Source organism: Malus domestica, chromosome 05, assembly GCF_042453785.1.
Source record: "Malus domestica chromosome 05, GDT2T_hap1".
Taxonomy (NCBI): Eukaryota; Viridiplantae; Streptophyta; class Magnoliopsida; order Rosales; family Rosaceae; genus Malus; species Malus domestica.
The window spans coordinates 39549622-39564767 of record NC_091665.1 but is presented as its reverse complement, the minus strand read 5'-3'; the positions used below and the strand labels follow the sequence as shown (position 1 = coordinate 39564767).

The window sequence follows — 15146 nt, the reverse complement described above, 5'->3', positions numbered from 1 at the left end:
TGGGTCAGTTAATTTTATTCCATTAGATTGATTGTTTATAGTTGTGACTAGATGGAATGTTACGGGAAACCAGTTACTTTCCATCGAGTTGATTAATTAGAGGTTACTTTGGTGGGCATACAAAGTGAAATGAGTTCAGCCATTATTTATGATGTGAAAGCAAAGATATTGTTTTGAAAGGCTGCCCAAAAATACTTAGCTCATGTGGTGCTAAATGATGTTGTTTGGAGTAGTGTGAATAATGTCGAAAGGGTTAGACTTTTCTTGATGTCTTCCCTGAAAGTATACCTGGATTGCCTTCAGGCAGAGATATGAGATTCACTATTGATTTGTTGCCAGGTATAGATTTATGTTAAAGATTGGTTCATGATGAGTTAAGGGAATTGGAAATTCCGTTGAAAGAATTGGTTGATAAAAGTTTTATTCAACCTAGTACAACACTTTTGAGGAGCCCCAGTTTGTTGGTGAGGAAGAAAATGGATCTTGAGACTGTTCATTGATTATAGACAATGGAGTCGGGTAACGATTGAGAACCGTTATCCATGGTGATGTACTGATGTTTATTTAACCAGCTCAGAAGTAATTGCGAAGATTCAAAGATTGAATTGAGATCTGGTTACTACCAATTGAATATTATAAGTGACGTTGATCATAAGATGGTTTTCTGGACTTGTTATGGTCCTTATGAAGTTTGGTGATGCTATGTGGATACTCATGCGGTTTTATGAGTTGATGGATGAAGTATTCCAATAATGCCTTGATAAATTGATATCATTTTCATTGAAGATATTCTGGCATATTCTGAGCCAGAGCAGAGCATGTAAACGTATTAAGTCGGTGAAGCAAAGATTGAGAGAACGTTGGTTGTATGCTAAGTAGCAAATGCTAAAGTTAGATGAATCAGGTGGCATTCTGAGATTTGTTATATATTCTTAAGGTATTCAAGTGAATCCTTAAAAGATAACAGAAATTGAGAATTTGGAACAACCACGAGCTATAATTGAGATTCGGAATTTCTTAGCTTACCAGGCTATCTTGGATTTGTATTGATACAAATGTTAGGGTGATTGCATACGTTTCACGACAAATGGAATCTCATGAGATGAATTACCCTACTGGTGATTTGGAAGTCACGATTACCATCATTGCGTTGAAGTTATGGAGACCTTAAATGTTGATAAGAATGCAAGATTTTACGAATCCAAAAGTCTTCAATATTCATTACTTGGAAAGATTTTGATATGAGGCAGCGAAAGTGAATTGTATTGTTAAATGAACATGATTGTACGATCAGGGTGATCGTAGAATTGTTCTAGCTGAAGCACTTGGTGAGAAGACTACAGTAAGATTAATGTCAGGCATGCTTGCCAAGATTATCTTCTCGTGGATTGAAAATCAATTAAAGTAAAGTTAAGAATGAAAGATCGATAAGAAGTTATACTTGTTAATTTTCAAGTTAGGCCTGTTTGGTAAGGTCGTACTCGAAATTTAAATGTTTGACGAGGAAATTTAAGAATTAACCAAGGCAGAGAAAGAAGGGAAAAAGAATGAGTACATGATTCGTGAATCAAATGGTATGTGGATACAAGAAAACAAAAAGTATGTGCCTAATGCTGAGGATTTGAAGCAAGCAAATATTGGACGAAGTTCACTGTTCAACTTCTGCAATATTCCAAAAGTATTGAGATCTAGTATACCATTTGACGTTTTTATTGGTCAACAGATTGAAGTAGAAAGAAGTAAACCTTTGGATTGAGACGGTTATTTTCTGTTTCGCAGTGGAAATGGAAAAATATTACTTTGGATTATGTGTACAAGTTTCATGATACATAGGATGGTTATGATTGAATTTGAAGCGATAGTTGGTCAATGTACCAAGTTAGTACATTTACTCCAGGGTTGAGTAACGGTACTTATTTGTTTTATAGAAAGAAGAATTGGTTTACGGAACTGCTAAGTTTCTTAAGTATGTTGGTTGCGCAGTTTCCGAAGTGAAGCCATAAGGTTCATGAAGTGTGTCATGTGTGTGTTTTGTTGACTTGTGAATGGAATATTTCTGGGTAGAGAAAGATTCGATCAAGAAAGAGTTTTTGTAAACCCTGAGACTATGGATGAGTCTCCTCAAAGTATTCAGGTGATTAAGTTAACCTGAAAGTAACCAGGAATGGCAAAAGAGATTAACAGAGGGATATGCCACTAATCGAGTGTATAAGACAGATGGTTTTATATTTTCGAAGTTTTCACCTTGGAAAAGTGTGATTCGGTCTGGATAGGAAGGCAAGTTAAATCCTAAGTGAACCGAATTTTATGTGATCATCGAAAGGTTGGTGAAGTTGAATACATATTTAAATGGCTTCCAGAGTTGTTGTAAGTGCATGATGTGTTTCATGATTCGATATTTTTGGAATTTCACCATGAACAGAAATAGTAAGATTCAGAAATGAGACAAGATAAGTCTTGAACACATCAGTCCGTTTTGATCATTAAAGGAATCGATGAAGTTGCATATAAGTTTGTGATGCCTTCAAAATTGGCTAAGGTGCATAATGTATTATATTTCGATGCGTTGTCACTAGGTGGCAAATTCGTCACATGGGATTCTGATGCAACTATTGAGAGTTAAATTGGATTCGACTTGATAAGGAACCAAGGATGACTTTGGATTGGAAAAAGAAGGTCCTGAGAATTAAGACAGAGTAAGTGGTAAAAGCTTTGTGAAGGAAATCATTGAGTGGAAAATTATGTGGGAGGAAAAGAATCGGATGAGAGATTTTTAACCGAAGCTATTGTTGGAGTATGGTTGATATAGTTGGTTGCTGGAATTTCGGGGACGAAATTCTATAAGGAGGGAAGATTGTCACAGCCCGTCCCGGAATTTTAATTCCGATGACGTGAAAAGACCAAAATGCCCTTAAGCGGGACTAAGGGGCGAAAATTTAACAATTGGATTTACATTAGTATGTTTAAAGTTGTGTTTGGGATTTAAGTAGGGCCTCCTACCCTGATTCCCTCCCCATTTCCCGTATGTACTCTCTCTCTCTTCCTCAGACCTCACTTTCTCTCTCCCTCTCCTTTGAACTCACACGGACCACCACAAAACCACCCTAAATCTATACCAACGTCAAGTTTGAGACCACCATTGGAATCCTGAGGACTTCACGATCACGTTGGTATCCATTTCAGGTAAGTTTTGCTTCGGAAAACCCCTAGTTTCAAAGTTCCCGTGAAGAGCACTGTTCATGATCTTCGAATTGGCTTTGTTTTAGGTGAAACCAAGCTCACAGTGAGCTTAAGGAAGTCCCAAGGAAGCTCGGAGTGCTTCGTTGGAAGTTTTTGGACGTAAGAACACGGAGATCGACAAGTTCAAAGTTTGGCCGGAGCTTTCGAGGCTCTTTCCGGCGAATCCCCGGTGAGTTAGGAGTTGAGGTAGGTATCAATCTCTTCGTCTCGTCAAATACTACAACTTTCCTTTTTGTTTCACTCAATTTCGTTGAGTATTGAAGAAGTTATACTCATTTGAAAAATACCCAGTTTCCGGCGACCTCCGAGGATTTCGAGGCAGTTTCCGGCCAAACCACGGCGAACTAGGTGTTGTGCAAGGTGAGGCTTATGCGAGCATCGGGCATGGCCAAGGGATGCTCAGCGACTTACGAGACGTCGATGTAATCTGTGAGTGGGCAGTTTTGTTTTCCGTATATATATATACTTGACGTTTCCCAGAAATTGAATTGAAATGAAAATATGTTTAAAATGAAATGCATATGAGTTATGTGGAAAAACGGGAAGTGAAATACCATGCATAGAATTGATATGAAAAGTATATAGAAATGTGAGTTGAAATGCCATGCATGAATTAATATATGATGCATATGTATGAATTGGTGCGGTGGACGCACAGGTAAGAATTAATATATGATGCATATGTATGAATTGGTGCGGTGGACGCACAGGTAAGAATTGATTTATGATGCATATGTATGAAATGGTGCGGTGGACGCACAGGTGAGTATTTATTTCTGTTATGATGATGTTGATGTATATTGAGCTCAAATCCTGCACCATAGTTTAGTGCTTATAGTATTCACCGCATCGCATGCTCGTCTTGGATCCAAGTAGATGCTAGTCGTACAGTCCACGCGGAGTGGGTACGACAGGCCAGTCGCGAGAGTGTTAGTGAGATTCCGACTGGTGGGTGACCTTAGATTATGTGCACAGATGATTTATGAGAAGCACTAGAGCGTAACTTATGTGCAGAAGGCCGTACAGGTCACGCGGAGTGACTCCGGCAGAGTGTGAGAGTGATAGATTTTGAGCTCTAGGTTCAACCGTACAGGGCTATTAGAGGGCCTACGGTTGATTACTTTCTTGCACCTGATATGATTATGTTGATGCATTCATACCTTATTACTGTTGAGATGATGTGGCATGGCATAATTAATATGAGAAATGTTGAGATGATGTGGCATGGCATAATTATGATGAAAATGTTGAGTTAATGACTTGAAGTCTTGAGAATATATATGTATATATATTATATTTTACATTTCTGGGAAAGTATACAGGTTTTACGGAGAGGGGTTACAACGTTTTGAGAAATGTTTGGATTTGGAAAAGAATTGTTTTACTGACCCACTCAATTTTGGTTTTGCGCCCCTCCAGGTTCAGGAATCACAAAGGTGTGGTGACTACGAGGAATTCGACGGTGTTCTGACAGATTGGACAAAATTAGGACTCACATTCGGGTGTATCAACTTAAATTGTATCTTAAAGCTTCCGTACTGTGCAAATGGTTACGTCACTCTCACGTGACGGCCAGCATGCCCTCCTTCGGGACGGGGTGTGTCAGTTTACATATTCAGATGAACTTCATCTAATTTTTTGCACTTAATATGTTGGCGTTATAGTTCAAATTATCTCTGAAATTGGCATAACTTCTTATTTTTATCCTTGATATCGAAAATCAATAGAAGTAGTCTGTAGTTTGTCCACCGTCAATTATTCTGGTCATTCCGTGAAAAATCTCCGTTAAATGGAAAAGTAAGTTGAGGGGTTGATTGGACAAAAATACGCTTAATTTAATTGAAACTTTTTCATGGTATCACCATAATGATTGACGGTAGACAAACTCAGATCATTTGCAGTGAGACAAACTCAATGATCATTTGTAGCGATTTTCAATCTCAATGAGTAAAATGAGAACTTATACTAATTTCAAACACCATTTTAACTAAAAAGCGTAATATGTTTGGACAGAGGACTGCTTATTAGTTATATCCAGCAATTCAAAAGTAATTGGGTCCTATTACTTTTGAACCTCTCCAACTTTACTTTTCTCTCTTCTTTTATCTTTAGTCCATATTTATTTTTGACTTTTGGATGAGACCCCATACTTCTTGATTAAGGAATTATATAGTATTACTAAGGGCGTGTTTGGCATGCCGGATAACACACCGGATAGTATTATTTAACACTATCCGGTGTTTGGTGTCATTCCGTATTAAATTAGCATCAGATTATTTATGCGGTCCGGCCTATTTTATACGACATAGGCCAGATAACTTATACACTCCAAATCGTTGGTATTAATTAGTCGAGTCGCTGAAAATAAAATCAAGCTGACTCTTTTTCCATCTCTCTTGCTAGCTTTAAACTGTGAAACTCAGTGCCATAAATGTTCTTCAATCTCCTTTTGAGGAAGTAAATGAACATGATAATCTTTGATGAATTGACTTTTTAATCTGATACTGCACCAAACACCCAATTAAATAGTCAGTACGCTCGACTAAATAGTCAGTACTATCCGATGACAAATTATCATATTCGACTGAAATAGTCAGTATAGTCCGAGCTGCCAAACGAGGCCTAATAGTTTAGATTTTGCTCATCTGAAATTGTTTTTACAATGTTTAAAATCGCTTTTAAGGAAAATGTTTTCAAAACCATCTTTAGTAAAAATCTAAGTGGCTCTTGAAAAAAAAAGATTTTAAGTGCTTTTGGAATTGAAAATCAATTTTGTCAAAAGCGGTTTTAATCATTTTAAAAGCAATTGCAAACTAGCCATAACTGTCGAATCCTTGGATTTTAATAAAAAAAGCATATAAACTTTGAAAAAAAATCTTTAAGTGCTTTTAAAAAGCATTTTTCAAGTTCTATTTTGAACCCATAATCACTTTTAACGCTACATGAAATAATAGAATTGAGGCATATAAGTCAAACAGCATCTAGGCTTAAATCTGGTACAAAATCTAGCACACCAGACCAATATGTGTCATCGATCTTATAAAAAATTGTCTAATTGATTGGTTTACATATTCGGACGAACATCATCTAATTTTCTGCATTTTAATATGTTGGCATTCTAGTTCAAGCTATCTCTGAAATTTACATAACTCTGATATTGAAAATCAATAGAAGTGGTATGCAGTTTGTCCATTGTCAATCATTCTGGTCATTCCATGAAAAATCTCTGTTAAATAGAAAAGTAAATAGAAGGGTTGATTGGACAAATATACGCTCAATTTAACTGAAACTTTTTCACGGAATTATCATAATGATTGATGGTAGACAAATTCGATGATCATTTATAGCGATTTTCAATCTCAATTACTAACATGAGAACTTATACTAATTTCAAAAACCATTTTAACTAAAAAACGTAATATGTTTGGACAGGTGACTGTTTTTAGTTGTATCCAACAAACTCAAAAGTAATTGGGTCCTATTACTTTTGGACCTCTCCAACTCTACTTTTCTCTCTTCTTTTATCATTAGTCCATATTTCTTTTCGACTTTTGGATGAGACCCCATACTTCTTGATTAAGGAATTATATAGTATGACTAATAGTTTAGATTTTGCTCGTTTGAAATTGTTTTTAAAATGTTTAAAAACGCTTTTGAAGAAAATGTTTTTGAAATCAATCTTTGATAAAAATCTAAGTGGCTCTTAAAAAAAATTTAAGTGCTTTTGGAATCCAAAATCAATTTTGTCAAAAGCGCTTTTAATCATTTTAAAAGCACTTGCAAACGAGCCACAACTGTTGGATCCTTGGATTTTTATAAAAAGGCATATAAACTCTTAAAAAAAACACTTAAAGTGCTTTTAAAAAGCAATTTTCAAGTTCTATTTTGAACCTACTTTTTCAAGTTCTATTTTGAAAGTGTTTTTGGAATCCAAAATCAAAGCGCTTTTAATCATTTTAGAAATCATTTTAGAAGCATTTGCAAATGAGCCCTAGCTGTTGGATCCTTGGATTTTAATACAAATGCAGGTAAACTCTGAAAAAAACACTTAAAGTGCTTCTAAAAAACATTTTTCAAGTTCTATTTTAAACCCATAATCACTTTTTAATTTTTTTGTCAAATATGATTAAAAGCGCTTGTGCTATTTTGAGAGCACTCTAAAACTCACATCTCAACAAAATGATCAATTAATGCTAATAACATGAAATAATAGAACAGAGGCATATAAGTAAAACAACATCTAGGCTTAAATCCGGTACAAAATCTAGCACACCAGACCGATAAAGTATCATTGATCATATAAAAAATTGTCTAATTGATTGGTTTACATATTCAGATGAACTTCATCTAATTTTCTGCATTTAATATGTTGGTGTTCTAGTTCAAATTATCTCTGAAATTGGCACAACTCCTCATTTTAATCATTGATATTGAAAATCAATATAAATGGTCTGTAGTTTGTTCACCATCAATCATTCTGGTCATTTCGTGAAAAATATTCGTTAAATGGAAAAGTAAGTTGACGGGTTGATTGGACAAAAATACACTCCATTTAACTAAGATTTTTTCACATAATCACTATAATGATTGATGTTAGACAAATTCGAAACCATTTGTATCGGTTTTCAATCTCAATGACCAAAATGAGAACTTATACTAATTTCAAAAACCATTTTAACTAAAAGACGTAATATGTTTGGACAAATGACTGCTTGTTAGTTGTATCCAGCAAATTCAAAAGCAATTGGGTCCTATTACTTTTGAATTTTTTGTGGGCATCTTCTCTTCAGTCACCGCCCCTCGTTCCACAATTCCAATTCCAAAGGGATTTGGATCCTCTCCTGAGCTAATGGAGAGGATCCTCCTGACCAAGTGTTATGGGCCGTTGAATTTTCATCCAACGGTTATAATTATTATAATTTTAAAAGGACCCACCTATTTGTAGCTATTGGATAAAAATCCAACGGTTCACAACACTTGATCAGGAGGATCCTCTCCATTAGCTTAGGAGAGGATCCAAATCCATTCCAAAGGACCCATAAAATTCAAAACATAGTATTCCATTGGCACCAAAAGTTACATCATCTCTTTTGACCGCCAATGCAATATCAAGCTGGAAAATGGGTAAATCGAACACGAGATCTCGGTGCAACGCTCTGGAGTCTTGACTCCCATGACAGTATTTCTTTTCTTTGGATGCTTGGAATTTGGCACTTGGAAGCAGCTTAGAGATTTATGAGCCCGATAAAAAGCTTCACTCCTGGACTTGGTATTTTTGCATGTGAAGCCTTGAGTTTTGGGATGATTGGGCTTTTGTTGGCGGAACATGAGTTTTACAGTATGAGTTGGACTTGGGAGCATCTGAATGTCAAGTTAGCTCTTTTGGGCTCTTTCTCAAGCGTTTATCTAATATAGACCGACCCATAACATAGAGAATTTTTTTTAGTACACTGAAAACACGCCCTAGTTTATCTAGTATTATAACAGCTGTGTATCGGGCTGTGTTTTCAGCACATTGAAACATCTCTTCTTAACATGAATCAAAATTTATAATGATTTGATACTTGATCAAGGATTTAATGGTTATGGGTTTAGTCCCTGCTAAGAGCCGGTCCTTTTTGGAACGTTCGCTTTCTCTTGATATATGCATTGCAAAGTTTATGAAAATTATGATTTGGTCATTATAGGAAGTTTAGTTTACCATCACATGTGTCCTTCGTATGTTAATTTTGTCTATAAAATTAAGTTATTGTTTCTTAATTGCAACAATTAGTGAACTTCATATCTAAAATCGTGAAATTGAAACTATAGGAACTTCGCTTTCTATACGTCAATTTTCTTTGCACACACGCCTCTATCATTGAATTAAATAAATTAAGACAAAATCAATAAACAAAAACAAACTTAAGTGTGTAAAGAAGAAAATAGTGCCCGGAATCATTTTCCAATCACCAATTTGGCCAACAATTTATAAATGTTTCAGGTCGGGTGGTTGCCTTCATGGTTTGGTTGGTTCTGCTGAGTTTTTTTTTGGTTAACAACGAGGTATGAGCTCGAAAGAAAAAGAAGATTACATTGTATTTTTTTATGCCTTTACCCTTTTGTACCAAATTATTTTGGGTCAATTCAATAATTATCATCTACCAAAAAAAAAATTAATTAGAATTAGCAAAAAAATTATGAATTTGGATCATAATCAACGAAAGATTTTTCAGTGTACCAGGAATAGGGTTCGGTACACTAAGTTTCACAAAACAACTGGTTGGATACTTGAAAAGAGAAATTCAATCAATTATTTTGTAACACTTAGTATCCGAACTGTATTCCTAGTACACTGTATTTTATTTAGAATCAACAAGAAATCAAAACAAGAATCCATATGGCTTTAGATTTGCCAACCACCTCTGTAATAATATACAATTGCTTCCACCAATTGAAAGACAAAAAGATTGATAAGATCACCATGCAATTAAATTATGATAAAAATAATAAAGGTTGTTACTGTATCAAATCCTAAATTATACACAAAAACATGCAATCAAATTATGATAAAAATAATAAAGGTTGTTAGTGTATCAAATCCTAAATTATACACTTTTTTGTGGATCTCTTCTGAAAGTCAATTCATCAATTGGATTGGACTAGATTATTTTACCAAAATTTGTTTTCTTCAATTTAATAGACTCCATACATGTACCATAACTTAGACAATGATTGATTTCAATGGAAAATGAAATTTTAGCAAATTGTAAGTTATATATGAACACAAATATGAATAATATTTTGCTACTTAAAGGATGTGTAGGAGTTCTTACTTAAAACTTTCGTTGCCGATTCATAGAACTTCATGTTAATGGTCTAAACCGTTCATATTATAAATCACTCTATAAAGATCATCTCTACAAAGAATCAAATAAAACTAGGGTCGTTTAGTTATCGAATTGTATAAAACAAATTAATGGAATTGATAAAAGTATTACAAACCGTCTATGTACTTTGCTATAATAGATTGATTAAACAACCTTAGTTTTAATTTTTTTTTCAGATATGATTTTTACAAAGTGATTCATAATACGAAGGTTCTGATTATAAGCGCAAAACTTTGTGATTTGAACAAAAAGAGTTTTGAGTAGGAGTTTCTATTCATCATTGAGTAGCCAAACATTATTCCCCAACTCTTGATGTGGAGTGGAATCATGAAGTTGGTGCGGGTTTGCATTAACTTAAATCCTAGTGTTTGTAAACATTATTGTGAACTGCAGTTATTTGTTAAATCAATTGGTCAAGTTAATATGCTCGTTTTTATAAACTGAGTTTAAATTCCGTTTCCGTTTTCCTTTTTGATTTGGTTCTTCCCCTACCAACGGGAGTTTAAAAGACAAAACAAGTAAAATCTTACTTAATAAGAATTTACCCATCTAGGATAAAAATTATAAAGAATATTAAATTTGGATGGCAACTTACACCTATAAGTCTATGTCCTTCCAAACCACTGTTTTGGTGGCTTTGTTTATCAATTGATTAGTTGTTAATTAAATTGTTTCAAAACTTCCTACCTATGCAAAATATAGATGGGAACAAACGAAGTTTAGAAAAAAGAAAAGTAAAATTACTATTTTAACTTTTTTAAGTTAATGTATACCTAAAAAAATGCGTCAAACTTACTTAAAACTCATCTTAAAAACAAAACTAGCAAACGAGCTGTGTTGGGCATGGTTTGTTTTCTTAACGAGCTAACATGAACATGACTTGTCAAACTAACGGGTGAAAAAATATAAACACAAACATGACCATTTCAACCATTACGAATTGCAACCCCCACAAATAATAATAAGGAGAGAGAGCATGAGTTTTTACAAATTGAGATCATATCCGGATTTTTGTATCCGGAGCCAACAGATCCAGAGATTCGAACCGTTTATTTTAAATCATGCGGATGCAGTCCTCATCAGTCCATTTCAATGGTTCACTTAACACAAACTAAGAGTCTGGTTCTCTATTTTTTTCTCTTCAACAGTCCGAATCTTTGAATTTTTAACTCTGGACACAGAGATCCGAAGAAGATCTCGACTCGATTTATACTACTAGATTCATATACAATTCTGAAAACTAGTCATCCTGTCCCATTTCAAAAACTGAAAACTTAGACAAAGCCAAGGTTTGTGCGGATTTACTTTACAAGCGTAACATGGAAAGGTTCATGAAATCAGAAAGAAAAAGCCAGAGACACAGCAAAACATAGAAACATGGCTCAGCTGAATAATTGGCAAACAAAATTAATTTTCTTGTCTTCTTTGTTTTCTTTTCCCGACCAAAATTCACAGATTTCCAAGTGCCCTCTAAATGGTAGGGTACTCTCCCTAAGTACGGAGCAGTACAAATCCATAGCCTTTTTCATAAACACAGAACAAAGATAAGTTTTCAGTGCCACTGTGACAGTCATGTGATATTAACAAAATTTTTGAACTTTTGTTTTTTGGTTAAAATGCACTTTTTTTTGTCATATTTAAGTTTATAACACGAATATCTATTTATTAATAATATACTTTAATTTCGACTCATATTGTGATTTATAAATCAATAATATCACATGACGTCGTGATTGATACATTCCAAAACTTCTCGAAAACAAGGTGTACCCATCTCGGCATCCTATTCCCCACCCACCAGGGCTGGTCCATATATTTTTGTGGCTCGAGGCGATGTAAAAAAATGTGCCCTCATTTCATATAAAAAAATATAATTTGTTTTCACACGTAAGACATCGATAAAATTATATTTAGAAAAACACTTCAAACTCAATAATTTAGAAACACAGAATAATTAATTTATTTTGTATCAAGAGAAGAAAACTAAAAAACTTCGGGCTTACAAGTAGATAGATTATGAGTTTTGTTTTCCATCTGAACTTTTAAAGTGTTTTTGTATAAATTGTCAATTATTTTTTCTTATTTACTAACCTCGTCAATATAAGACTAAAAAAATATTAATGTTTTTGAGTCTTTAAAGATATGTATAAGTAATGAATGAACACTAAATTAAACATTTTGATGACACGTAATATTATTTGCAAATTTGGTCTAAAAATTTAGTCTACACATTACTCTTTGCTAAATATTAGACTTGAATTGGAATGAATATTTAAAAATAGCAACCCACATAGCTACTAGCTAATAAATAAATTAACAACCAAACAAAAATTTGTAAAAATTGAAAAAAATAAACATGCACATAGCATTTCGAACTTAGGACTAGACCTGTAAACGGGTCGAGTTTATTGGGTTTGAGTCGGGTTTAACCCGACCCGTTAAGCTAACGGGTCACCCAAACCCAACCCGTTAAGCTAACGGGTCACCCAAACCCAACCCGTTAAGTTAACGGGTCTTAACGGGTCACCCATTTCACCCGTTTCACCCGTTACTGTTTTTTTTGGTTTTTTTGTGTTTTTTTACACATTTCATCCAAATCAATGCAAAAATGCAGCAGATGATGCAATGCAATTCATGAGCCAACATGGAATGGCAGATTACAATTAAAAGTGCTTCTGGAGGCCTCAACAATTATAGAAAACATTTACTATAAGATGATAAATGTTTTCTATAATAGATCGGGATAAATTGTCAGAATTCAGACCCAAAATTACATAACAAATCAGAAGAAAGTTTACTTAGGCTGGGGAGGAAAGTAGGTCAGTTAGGCAATCATGAATCATGAGCCGTGTTACAACTCACACGTATTTGTTAAATTTCATAGAGCAAAACAAATACAGTTCAGTTGGATATTGTTATGTTCCATTGAAACTCGGGATCTTGGGTTGAAATGACCTGAAGTATATTGTAGAGCTTTAATCCCCACGGCGAGAACTATAACAAGATTGCTAAATAAGGGAACTTAGCCGCTGTTGTCTCCAAACTTATTTATGCTTTGATATATGGTTTGTCTGTGAAATCTTTATTTCTGGGGACTACACTCTATAATCCATATACTTGCTAAGTTACTGCTATATCTGCAATCCAATACCATGTTTGAACCAAAATCTCCCAAAATTTAGAACTAAAAACATCTTGAAACCGGGATAATAACCCGAAGAATCAAATGCAACAAACTAAAACTAACTACTATATATATACTGAAGGGAAGAGCCTTCTCGGAAGTTTGACCAGGATTCATATGCTGTTAGTAGATTGATCACATTTCAATCTAAACAGGATTCAAACAATGTGAAGGCAAACAAGGCTATAACAGCAAAAGCAGAGAGTTTAATGAAAGAAGATTACCTAATAAGCTATTGGGACAATGCTGAACTACGGAACAAAGAGACTAATCAATGTTAGACTATTTATACGGACACTAACTCTAAATCTTAAGGAAGCAAAGACGCAATGCAGAAGAAAAACGAAACCTATAGAAACCAACAGAGCTCTTATGGACAGATCCCTACACATTATACAGTATACATACAAAAAAAACGAAACGAGACACCTAAACTTAACTCTAAAAGGGTTAACAAGAATTAGCGAACTTGTGAGGGGATTACATTGGAACATTCAAGTCTAATGTAGTTTCCCTCTGCTTTCATATGTAATGACGAGTTACACAAAAGTTGGCAATCATTTCAATCTAGCAAATTGCTAGTAGCAATGGTTCTAAATTGTTAAACCTTATGCCTTTCACGGGAACTGGATGAGGAAATAATCTCTGCTCAGGGCATGACGTTCCAATTTCAGATTGGTTAGACTGACCGGTAGCCAGAGTGATAATACTCCAACAACCCAATTCCAATCCAAAAACCAACCAAAATAAACCAAACTCAATACTTTTAACTTAATGGGGGTGAATTAACAGCTCCAATTTACCCAAAAATGGAAATTTTATATGGAGAATATACAAATGAACAAATTTTACACAAAACCCATGAACAAAAAGCAAAACCCAATATCCAAAACACAACAAAAAAAAAACCCTGAAAAGGGTCGAATCTAATATGCAGAGTCCACCTAAAATCGAATCTAATCTGAGAAAAAATAGATGAATGTAATATGCAGAAACGAAAAGTAATCGAAATGAAAGAAAAGGTGGAAGGGAATCGAAGCTTACCAGAGAGAGAGTGGTGGAGTTCAGTAAGATTTTTGAGGTAAGAAGATGAGGCAGCGAACGGCGTGCGATCTCTCAATCTCAGAGAGCAACGAACGGCGCGCGAGCGAGGTAGTGACGAGCAACTCTCAGTCTCAGAGAGCAACGAACGGCGTGCAAGGGAGGCAGCGACAAGCTACCAGTGAGAGACCTAGTAGGAACCTGAGGGTTTTGAAATCTATTGAAATTACACAAAAATCCTTACTAACGGGTGGTTAATGGGTTTCGCGGGTTCACCCAAACTGACCCGTTATTTAATGGGTGATTAACGGGTTGACCCGTTAACCACCCGACCCGTTAACCACCCACCCGAATACTAATTTTAACTGGTCGGGTCGGGTCGGGTTAAAAATGCCTGGCCTACTTAGGACCTCTAGTTAATTTTAAACAACAAAAACCATTGCTTCTAATTAAACTTCTTAATCATTTAGCCAAATTTTATAAATTTATACTGTTATGAAAAGAAATTTGTAAAAATTGGAATGTAAATAAGCACACATGGTGTTTTGAACCTAAGACCTCCTCATTCATTTTAAACAACAAAACCACCTATTCTAGTTAAATTTCTTTGTCATTAAACCAAATTTTATAAATTTATACTCTTATAAAAACATATATAAATATACCGCCCTAATAATTTTTTGTGCCCAATCTACCAGCAAATGAATGACTCTTCAAATGTTGTACTACTGTGTGATTATGCACTCCAATAACTACTATGAATAATCATCAGTTGCTAGCTCTTACCATTTAATTGAAAATGGCATCCACAC

The 15146-nt window shown here is 34.7% G+C and overlaps 1 long non-coding RNA gene across 1 annotated transcript; it reads left to right on the top strand.

Moving 5' to 3' along the window:
* Nucleotides 1–3044: 3044 nt before the first annotated feature.
* LOC139195789 (uncharacterized) lies at nucleotides 3045–4718 on the top strand. Its single transcript, XR_011580818.1, has 4 exons — nucleotides 3045–3183; nucleotides 3267–3426; nucleotides 3532–3600; nucleotides 4660–4718. It is a non-coding gene; the product is annotated as an uncharacterized lncRNA (long non-coding RNA).
* Nucleotides 4719–15146: the final 10428 nt, after the last annotated feature.